The sequence below is a fragment of the Stegostoma tigrinum genome, unplaced genomic scaffold (assembly GCF_030684315.1).
Source record: "Stegostoma tigrinum isolate sSteTig4 unplaced genomic scaffold, sSteTig4.hap1 scaffold_395, whole genome shotgun sequence".
Taxonomy (NCBI): Eukaryota; Metazoa; Chordata; class Chondrichthyes; order Orectolobiformes; family Stegostomatidae; genus Stegostoma; species Stegostoma tigrinum.
Genome location: NW_026728323.1, coordinates 858 through 10000, shown reverse-complemented (window position 1 = coordinate 10000; position 9143 = coordinate 858).

Sequence of the window (9143 nt, the reverse complement as noted above, 5' to 3'; positions counted from 1 at the left end):
AATTCTAAGTGTCAAAAAAATTCTAAGTGTCAAAAAAATTCTAAGTGTCAAAAAAAATTCTAAGTGTCAAAAAGAATTCTAAGTGTCAAAAAAAATTCTAAGTGTCAAAAAAAATTCTAAGTGTCAAAAAAAATTCTAAGTGTCAAAAAAAATTCTAAGTGTCAAAAAAAATTCTAAGTGTCAAAAAAAATTCTAAGTGTCAAAAAAATTCTAAGTGTCAAAAAAAATTCTAAGTGTCAAAAAAAATTCTAAGTGTCAAAAAAAATTCTAAGTGTCAAAAAAAATTCTAAGTGTCAAAAAAATTCTAAGTGTCAAAAAAAATTCTAAGTGTCAAAAAAAATTCTAAGTGTCAAAAAAAATTCTAAGTGTCAAAAAGAATTCTAAGTGTCAAAAAAAATTCTAAGTGTCAGAAAGGGAAATGAGTAACCAAGAAGAGAAATGAGTAACCAAGAAATCAGTAACCAACAGGAGAAATGAGTAACCAAGAAGAGAAATGAGTAACCAAGAAATCAGTAACCAACAGGAGAAATGAGTAACCAACGGGAGAAATGAGTAACCAACGGGAGAAATGAGTAACCAACGGGAGAAGTCAGTAACCAACGGGAGAAATCAGTAACCAAAGGGAGAAGTCAGTAACCAACGGGAGAAATCAGTAACCAACAAGAGAAATGAGTAACCAACGGGAGAAATCAGTAACCAAAGGGAGAAGTCAGTAACCAACGGGAGAAATCAGTAACCAAGCTTATTTTTGGTTGGTTACTGACTTCTCCGTTCAACTTGGAGCTGCCCTTGTGCACGATCAAGGAGGGGTATTATCCGCCACGGGGGCTTAATTTTCGCCTAAGGGGAGCGATTTGGAGGCCGTGGCCGGGTGAGGCGCGCCTTTCGAAGGGGAGGGATTTGAATTTCGGCTGCATTGAGGGTAGCTGCCCGCTGTTGTGGGTTTTTGGAGCCTGAGCCCGTTCAACTTGGAGCTGCCCTTGTGCACGATCAAGGAGGGGTATTATCGGCCACGGGGGCTTAATTTTCGCCTAAGGGGAGCGATTTGGAGGCCGTGGCCGGGTGAGGCGCGCCTCTCGAAGGGGAGGGATTTGAATTTCGGCTGCATTGAGGGTAGCTGCCCGCTGTTGTGGGTTTTTGGAGCCTGAGCCCGTTCAACTTGGAGCTGCCCTTGTGCACGATCAAGGAGGGGTATTATCGGCCACGGGGGCTTAATTTTCGCCTAAGGGGAGCGATTTGGAGGCCGTGGCCGGGTGAGGCGCGCCTCTCGAAGGGGAGGGATTTGAATTTCGGCTGCATTGAGGGTAGCTGCCCCGCTGTGGTGGTTTTTCGGAGCCTGAGCCCGAGCGGGGCGTCGGTTCCCGAGGTGGGCAGGAGTCGCTGTGCCCGTGAGGCTGCCTGGCCGAGTCGGAGTGCTGTGGGACGGCGGGGAGCGGGTTTTCCCGGGCGAGGGGGCGATCCCGAGGAAGGGGAGCGATTTGGAGGCCGTGGCCGGGTGAGGCGCGCCTTTCGGAGGGGAGGAATTTGAATTTCGGCTGCATTGAGGGTAGCTGCCCGCTGTTGTGGGTTTTCGGAGCCTGAGCCCGAGCGGGGCGTCGGTTCCCGAGGTGGGCAGGAGTCGCTGTGCCCGTGAGGCTGCCTGGCCGAGTCGGAGTGCTGTGGGACGGCGGGGAGCGGGTTTTCCCGGGCGAGGGGCCGATCCCGAGGAAGGGGAGCAGTTCCGAGGCCGTGGCCGGGTGAGGCGCGCCTTTCGGAGGGGAGGAGTTTGAATTTCGGCTGCATTGAGGGTAGCTGCCCCGCTGTGGTGGTTTTTCGGAGCCTGAGCCCGAGCGGGGCGTCGGTTCCCGAGGTGGGCAGGAGTCGCTGTGCCCGTGAGGCTGCCTGGCCGAGTCGGAGTGCTGTGGGACGGCGGGGAGCGGTTTTTCCCGGGCGAGGGGGCGACCCCGAGGAACTCGGCCGGCGGGGAGGCGTTCCGGCCCGGGCGAGGGGCGCGGACCCGACCGGAGACGTCCAAAACCTTGAAAGGGGTAAGCGGGAAAAGGTCAGCAAAGTGCCCGAAGCAGTAAGGCGAAAAAGCCGTCGGAACCTCCGAAAATGTCCAAAAGCGTGAAATCAGTAACCAGGAAAATGCATAAAAATGGCCAAAAGTGTGAAATCAGTAAGCAGGAAAAGTCGGGAAAAGTGTCTAAAAATGCTTGGAAATCTGAGGAAAATGCCCGAAAATGAGGCCCCTCGGTCGGGAGGAGGAAGTCGAAAATCCCCGTGCCCGACGAGGGAAGTCAGTAACCAGAAGGAAAAACTTAGAAAAAAATTCTAAGTGTCAAAAAAAATTCTAAGTGTCAAAAAAAATTCTAAGTGTCAAAAAAAATTCTAAGTGTCAAAAAGAATTCTAAGTGTCAAAAAAATTCTAAGTGTCAAAAAAATTCTAAGTGTCAAAAAAAATTCTAAGTGTCAAAAAGAATTCTAAGTGTCAAAAAAAATTCTAAGTGTCAAAAAAAATTCTAAGTGTCAAAAAAAATTCTAAGTGTCAAAAAAAATTCTAAGTGTCAAAAAAAATTCTAAGTGTCAAAAAAAATTCTAAGTGTCAAAAAAATTCTAAGTGTCAAAAAAAATTCTAAGTGTCAAAAAAAATTCTAAGTGTCAAAAAAAATTCTAAGTGTCAAAAAAAATTCTAAGTGTCAAAAAAATTCTAAGTGTCAAAAAAAATTCTAAGTGTCAAAAAAAATTCTAAGTGTCAAAAAAAATTCTAAGTGTCAAAAAGAATTCTAAGTGTCAAAAAAAATTCTAAGTGTCAGAAAGGGAAATGAGTAACCAAGAAGAGAAATGAGTAACCAAGAAATCAGTAACCAACAGGAGAAATGAGTAACCAAGAAGAGAAATGAGTAACCAAGAAATCAGTAACCAACAGGAGAAATGAGTAACCAACGGGAGAAATGAGTAACCAACGGGAGAAATGAGTAACCAACGGGAGAAGTCAGTAACCAACGGGAGAAATCAGTAACCAAAGGGAGAAGTCAGTAACCAACGGGAGAAATCAGTAACCAACAAGAGAAATGAGTAACCAACGGGAGAAATCAGTAACCAAAGGGAGAAGTCAGTAACCAACGGGAGAAATCAGTAACCAAGCTTATTTTTGGTTGGTTACTGACTTCTCCGTTCAACTTGGAGCTGCCCTTGTGCACGATCAAGGAGGGGTATTATCCGCCACGGGGGCTTAATTTTCGCCTAAGGGGAGCGATTTGGAGGCCGTGGCCGGGTGAGGCGCGCCTTTCGAAGGGGAGGGATTTGAATTTCGGCTGCATTGAGGGTAGCTGCCCGCTGTTGTGGGTTTTTGGAGCCTGAGCCCGTTCAACTTGGAGCTGCCCTTGTGCACGATCAAGGAGGGGTATTATCGGCCACGGGGGCTTAATTTTCGCCTAAGGGGAGCGATTTGGAGGCCGTGGCCGGGTGAGGCGCGCCTCTCGAAGGGGAGGGATTTGAATTTCGGCTGCATTGAGGGTAGCTGCCCGCTGTTGTGGGTTTTTGGAGCCTGAGCCCGTTCAACTTGGAGCTGCCCTTGTGCACGATCAAGGAGGGGTATTATCGGCCACGGGGGCTTAATTTTCGCCTAAGGGGAGCGATTTGGAGGCCGTGGCCGGGTGAGGCGCGCCTCTCGAAGGGGAGGGATTTGAATTTCGGCTGCATTGAGGGTAGCTGCCCCGCTGTGGTGGTTTTTCGGAGCCTGAGCCCGAGCGGGGCGTCGGTTCCCGAGGTGGGCAGGAGTCGCTGTGCCCGTGAGGCTGCCTGGCCGAGTCGGAGTGCTGTGGGACGGCGGGGAGCGGGTTTTCCCGGGCGAGGGGGGGATCCCGAGGAAGGGGAGCGATTTGGAGGCCGTGGCCGGGTGAGGCGCGCCTTTCGGAGGGGAGGAATTTGAATTTCGGCTGCATTGAGGGTAGCTGCCCGCTGTTGTGGGTTTTCGGAGCCTGAGCCCGAGCGGGGCGTCGGTTCCCGAGGTGGGCAGGAGTCGCTGTGCCCGTGAGGCTGCCTGGCCGAGTCGGAGTGCTGTGGGACGGCGGGGAGCGGGTTTTCCCGGGCGAGGGGCCGATCCCGAGGAAGGGGAGCAGTTCCGAGGCCGTGGCCGGGTGAGGCGCGCCTTTCGGAGGGGAGGAGTTTGAATTTCGGCTGCATTGAGGGTAGCTGCCCCGCTGTGGTGGTTTTTCGGAGCCTGAGCCCGAGCGGGGCGTCGGTTCCCGAGGTGGGCAGGAGTCGCTGTGCCCGTGAGGCTGCCTGGCCGAGTCGGAGTGCTGTGGGACGGCGGGGAGCGGTTTTTCCCGGGCGAGGGGGCGACCCCGAGGAACTCGGCCGGCGGGGAGGCGTTCCGGCCCGGGCGAGGGGCGCGGACCCGACCGGAGACGTCCAAAACCTTGAAAGGGGTAAGCGGGAAAAGGTCAGCAAAGTGCCCGAAGCAGTAAGGCGAAAAAGCCGTCGGAACCTCCGAAAATGTCCAAAAGCGTGAAATCAGTAACCAGGAAAATGCATAAAAATGGCCAAAAGTGTGAAATCAGTAAGCAGGAAAAGTCGGGAAAAGTGTCTAAAAATGCTTGGAAATCTGAGGAAAATGCCCGAAAATGAGGCCCCTCGGTCGGGAGGAGGAAGTCGAAAATCCCCGTGCCCGACGAGGGAAGTCAGTAACCAGAAGGAAAAACTTAGAAAAAAATTCTAAGTGTCAAAAAAAATTCTAAGTGTCAAAAAAAATTCTAAGTGTCAAAAAAAATTCTAAGTGTCAAAAAGAATTCTAAGTGTCAAAAAAATTCTAAGTGTCAAAAAAATTCTAAGTGTCAAAAAAAATTCTAAGTGTCAAAAAGAATTCTAAGTGTCAAAAAAAATTCTAAGTGTCAAAAAAAATTCTAAGTGTCAAAAAAAATTCTAAGTGTCAAAAAAAATTCTAAGTGTCAAAAAAAATTCTAAGTGTCAAAAAAAATTCTAAGTGTCAAAAAAATTCTAAGTGTCAAAAAAAATTCTAAGTGTCAAAAAAAATTCTAAGTGTCAAAAAAAATTCTAAGTGTCAAAAAAAATTCTAAGTGTCAAAAAAATTCTAAGTGTCAAAAAAAATTCTAAGTGTCAAAAAAAATTCTAAGTGTCAAAAAAAATTCTAAGTGTCAAAAAGAATTCTAAGTGTCAAAAAAAATTCTAAGTGTCAGAAAGGGAAATGAGTAACCAAGAAGAGAAATGAGTAACCAAGAAATCAGTAACCAACAGGAGAAATGAGTAACCAAGAAGAGAAATGAGTAACCAAGAAATCAGTAACCAACAGGAGAAATGAGTAACCAACGGGAGAAATGAGTAACCAACGGGAGAAATGAGTAACCAACGGGAGAAGTCAGTAACCAACGGGAGAAATCAGTAACCAAAGGGAGAAGTCAGTAACCAACGGGAGAAATCAGTAACCAACAAGAGAAATGAGTAACCAACGGGAGAAATCAGTAACCAAAGGGAGAAGTCAGTAACCAACGGGAGAAATCAGTAACCAAGCTTATTTTTGGTTGGTTACTGACTTCTCCGTTCAACTTGGAGCTGCCCTTGTGCACGATCAAGGAGGGGTATTATCGGCCACGGGGGCTTAATTTTCGCCTAAGGGGAGCGATTTGGAGGCCGTGGCCGGGTGAGGCGCGCCTTTCGAAGGGGAGGGATTTGAATTTCGGCTGCATTGAGGGTAGCTGCCCGCTGTTGTGGGTTTTTGGAGCCTGAGCCCGTTCAACTTGGAGCTGCCCTTGTGCACGATCAAGGAGGGGTATTATCGGCCACGGGGGCTTAATTTTCGCCTAAGGGGAGCGATTTGGAGGCCGTGGCCGGGTGAGGCGCGCCTCTCGAAGGGGAGGGATTTGAATTTCGGCTGCATTGAGGGTAGCTGCCCCGCTGTGGTGGTTTTTCGGAGCCTGAGCCCGAGCGGGGCGTCGGTTCCCGAGGTGGGCAGGAGTCGCTGTGCCCGTGAGGCTGCCTGGCCGAGTCGGAGTGCTGTGGGACGGCGGGGAGCGGGTTTTCCCGGGCGAGGGGGCGATCCCGAGGAAGGGGAGCGATTTGGAGGCCGTGGCCGGGTGAGGCGCGCCTTTCGGAGGGGAGGAATTTGAATTTCGGCTGCATTGAGGGTAGCTGCCCGCTGTTGTGGGTTTTCGGAGCCTGAGCCCGAGCGGGGCGTCGGTTCCCGAGGTGGGCAGGAGTCGCTGTGCCCGTGAGGCTGCCTGGCCGAGTCGGAGTGCTGTGGGACGGCGGGGAGCGGGTTTTCCCGGGCGAGGGGCCGATCCCGAGGAAGGGGAGCAGTTCCGAGGCCGTGGCCGGGTGAGGCGCGCCTTTCGGAGGGGAGGAGTTTGAATTTCGGCTGCATTGAGGGTAGCTGCCCCGCTGTGGTGGTTTTTCGGAGCCTGAGCCCGAGCGGGGCGTCGGTTCCCGAGGTGGGCAGGAGTCGCTGTGCCCGTGAGGCTGCCTGGCCGAGTCGGAGTGCTGTGGGACGGCGGGGAGCGGTTTTTCCCGGGCGAGGGGGCGACCCCGAGGAACTCGGCCGGCGGGGAGGCGTTCCGGCCCGGGCGAGGGGCGCGGACCCGACCGGAGACGTCCAAAACCTTGAAAGGGGTAAGCGGGAAAAGGTCAGCAAAGTGCCCGAAGCAGTAAGGCGAAAAAGCCGTCGGAACCTCCGAAAATGTCCAAAAGCGTGAAATCAGTAACCAGGAAAATGCATAAAAATGGCCAAAAGTGTGAAATCAGTAAGCAGGAAAAGTCGGGAAAAGTGTCTAAAAATGCTTGGAAATCTGAGGAAAATGCCCGAAAATGAGGCCCCTCGGTCGGGAGGAGGAAGTCGAAAATCCCCGTGCCCGACGAGGGAAGTCAGTAACCAGAAGGAAAAACTTAGAAAAAAATTCTAAGTGTCAAAAAAAATTCTAAGTGTCAAAAAAAATTCTAAGTGTCAAAAAAAATTCTAAGTGTCAAAAAGAATTCTAAGTGTCAAAAAAATTCTAAGTGTCAAAAAAATTCTAAGTGTCAAAAAAAATTCTAAGTGTCAAAAAGAATTCTAAGTGTCAAAAAAAATTCTAAGTGTCAAAAAAAATTCTAAGTGTCAAAAAAAATTCTAAGTGTCAAAAAAAATTCTAAGTGTCAAAAAAAATTCTAAGTGTCAAAAAAAATTCTAAGTGTCAAAAAAATTCTAAGTGTCAAAAAAAATTCTAAGTGTCAAAAAAAATTCTAAGTGTCAAAAAAAATTCTAAGTGTCAAAAAAATTCTAAGTGTCAAAAAAAATTCTAAGTGTCAAAAAAAATTCTAAGTGTCAAAAAAAATTCTAAGTGTCAAAAAGAATTCTAAGTGTCAAAAAAAATTCTAAGTGTCAGAAAGGGAAATGAGTAACCAAGAAGAGAAATGAGTAACCAAGAAATCAGTAACCAACAGGAGAAATGAGTAACCAAGAAGAGAAATGAGTAACCAAGAAATCAGTAACCAACAGGAGAAATGAGTAACCAACGGGAGAAATGAGTAACCAACGGGAGAAATGAGTAACCAACGGGAGAAGTCAGTAACCAACGGGAGAAATCAGTAACCAAAGGGAGAAGTCAGTAACCAACGGGAGAAATCAGTAACCAACAAGAGAAATGAGTAACCAACGGGAGAAATCAGTAACCAAAGGGAGAAGTCAGTAACCAACGGGAGAAATCAGTAACCAAGCTTATTTTTGGTTGGTTACTGACTTCTCCGTTCAACTTGGAGCTGCCCTTGTGCACGATCAAGGAGGGGTATTATCCGCCACGGGGGCTTAATTTTCGCCTAAGGGGAGCGATTTGGAGGCCGTGGCCGGGTGAGGCGCGCCTTTCGAAGGGGAGGGATTTGAATTTCGGCTGCATTGAGGGTAGCTGCCCGCTGTTGTGGGTTTTTGGAGCCTGAGCCCGTTCAACTTGGAGCTGCCCTTGTGCACGATCAAGGAGGGGTATTATCGGCCACGGGGGCTTAATTTTCGCCTAAGGGGAGCGATTTGGAGGCCGTGGCCGGGTGAGGCGCGCCTTTCGAAGGGGAGGGATTTGAATTTCGGCTGCATTGAGGGTAGCTGCCCGCTGTTGTGGGTTTTTGGAGCCTGAGCCCGTTCAACTTGGAGCTGCCCTTGTGCACGATCAAGGAGGGGTATTATCGGCCACGGGGGCTTAATTTTCGCCTAAGGGGAGCGATTTGGAGGCCGTGGCCGGGTGAGGCGCGCCTCTCGAAGGGGAGGGATTTGAATTTCGGCTGCATTGAGGGTAGCTGCCCGCTGTTGTGGGTTTTTGGAGCCTGAGCCCGTTCAACTTGGAGCTGCCCTTGTGCACGATCAAGGAGGGGTATTATCGGCCACGGGGGCTTAATTTTCGCCTAAGGGGAGCGATTTGGAGGCCGTGGCCGGGTGAGGCGCGCCTCTCGAAGGGGAGGGATTTGAATTTCGGCTGCATTGAGGGTAGCTGCCCGCTGTTGTGGGTTTTTGGAGCCTGAGCCCGAGCGGGGCGTCGGTTCCCGAGGTGGGCAGGAGTCGCTGTGCCCGTGAGGCTGCCTGGCCGAGTCGGAGTGCTGTGGGACGGCGGGGAGCGGGTTTTCCCGGGCGAGGGGCCGATCCCGAGGAAGGGGAGCAGTTCCGAGGCCGTGGCCGGGTGAGGCGCGCCTCTCGAAGGGGAGGAATTTGAATTTCGGCTGCATTGAGGGTAGCTGCCCCGCTGTGGTGGTTTTTCGGAGCCTGAGCCCGAGCGGGGCGTCGGTTCCCGAGGTGGGCAGGAGTCGCTGTGCCCGTGAGGCTGCCTGGCCGAGTCGGAGTGCTGTGGGACGGCGGGGAGCGGTTTTTCCCGGGCGAGGGGGCGACCCCGAGGAACTCGGCCGGCGGGGAGGCGTTCCGGCCCGGGCGAGGGGCGCGGACCCGACCGGAGACGTCCAAAACCTTGAAAGGGGTAAGCGGGAAAAGGTCAGCAAAGTGCCCGAAGCAGTAAGGCGAAAAAGCCGTCGGAACCTCCGAAAATGAGTAAAAGCCCGGAAGGAGTAAGGTGGAGAAGTCAGCAAAGTGCCCGAAATGTCCGAAGCAGTAAGGCGAAAAAGCCGTCGGAACCTCCGAAAATGAGTAAAAGCCCGGAAGGAGTAAGCGGGAAAAGTCAGCCAAGTGCCCGAAATGTCCG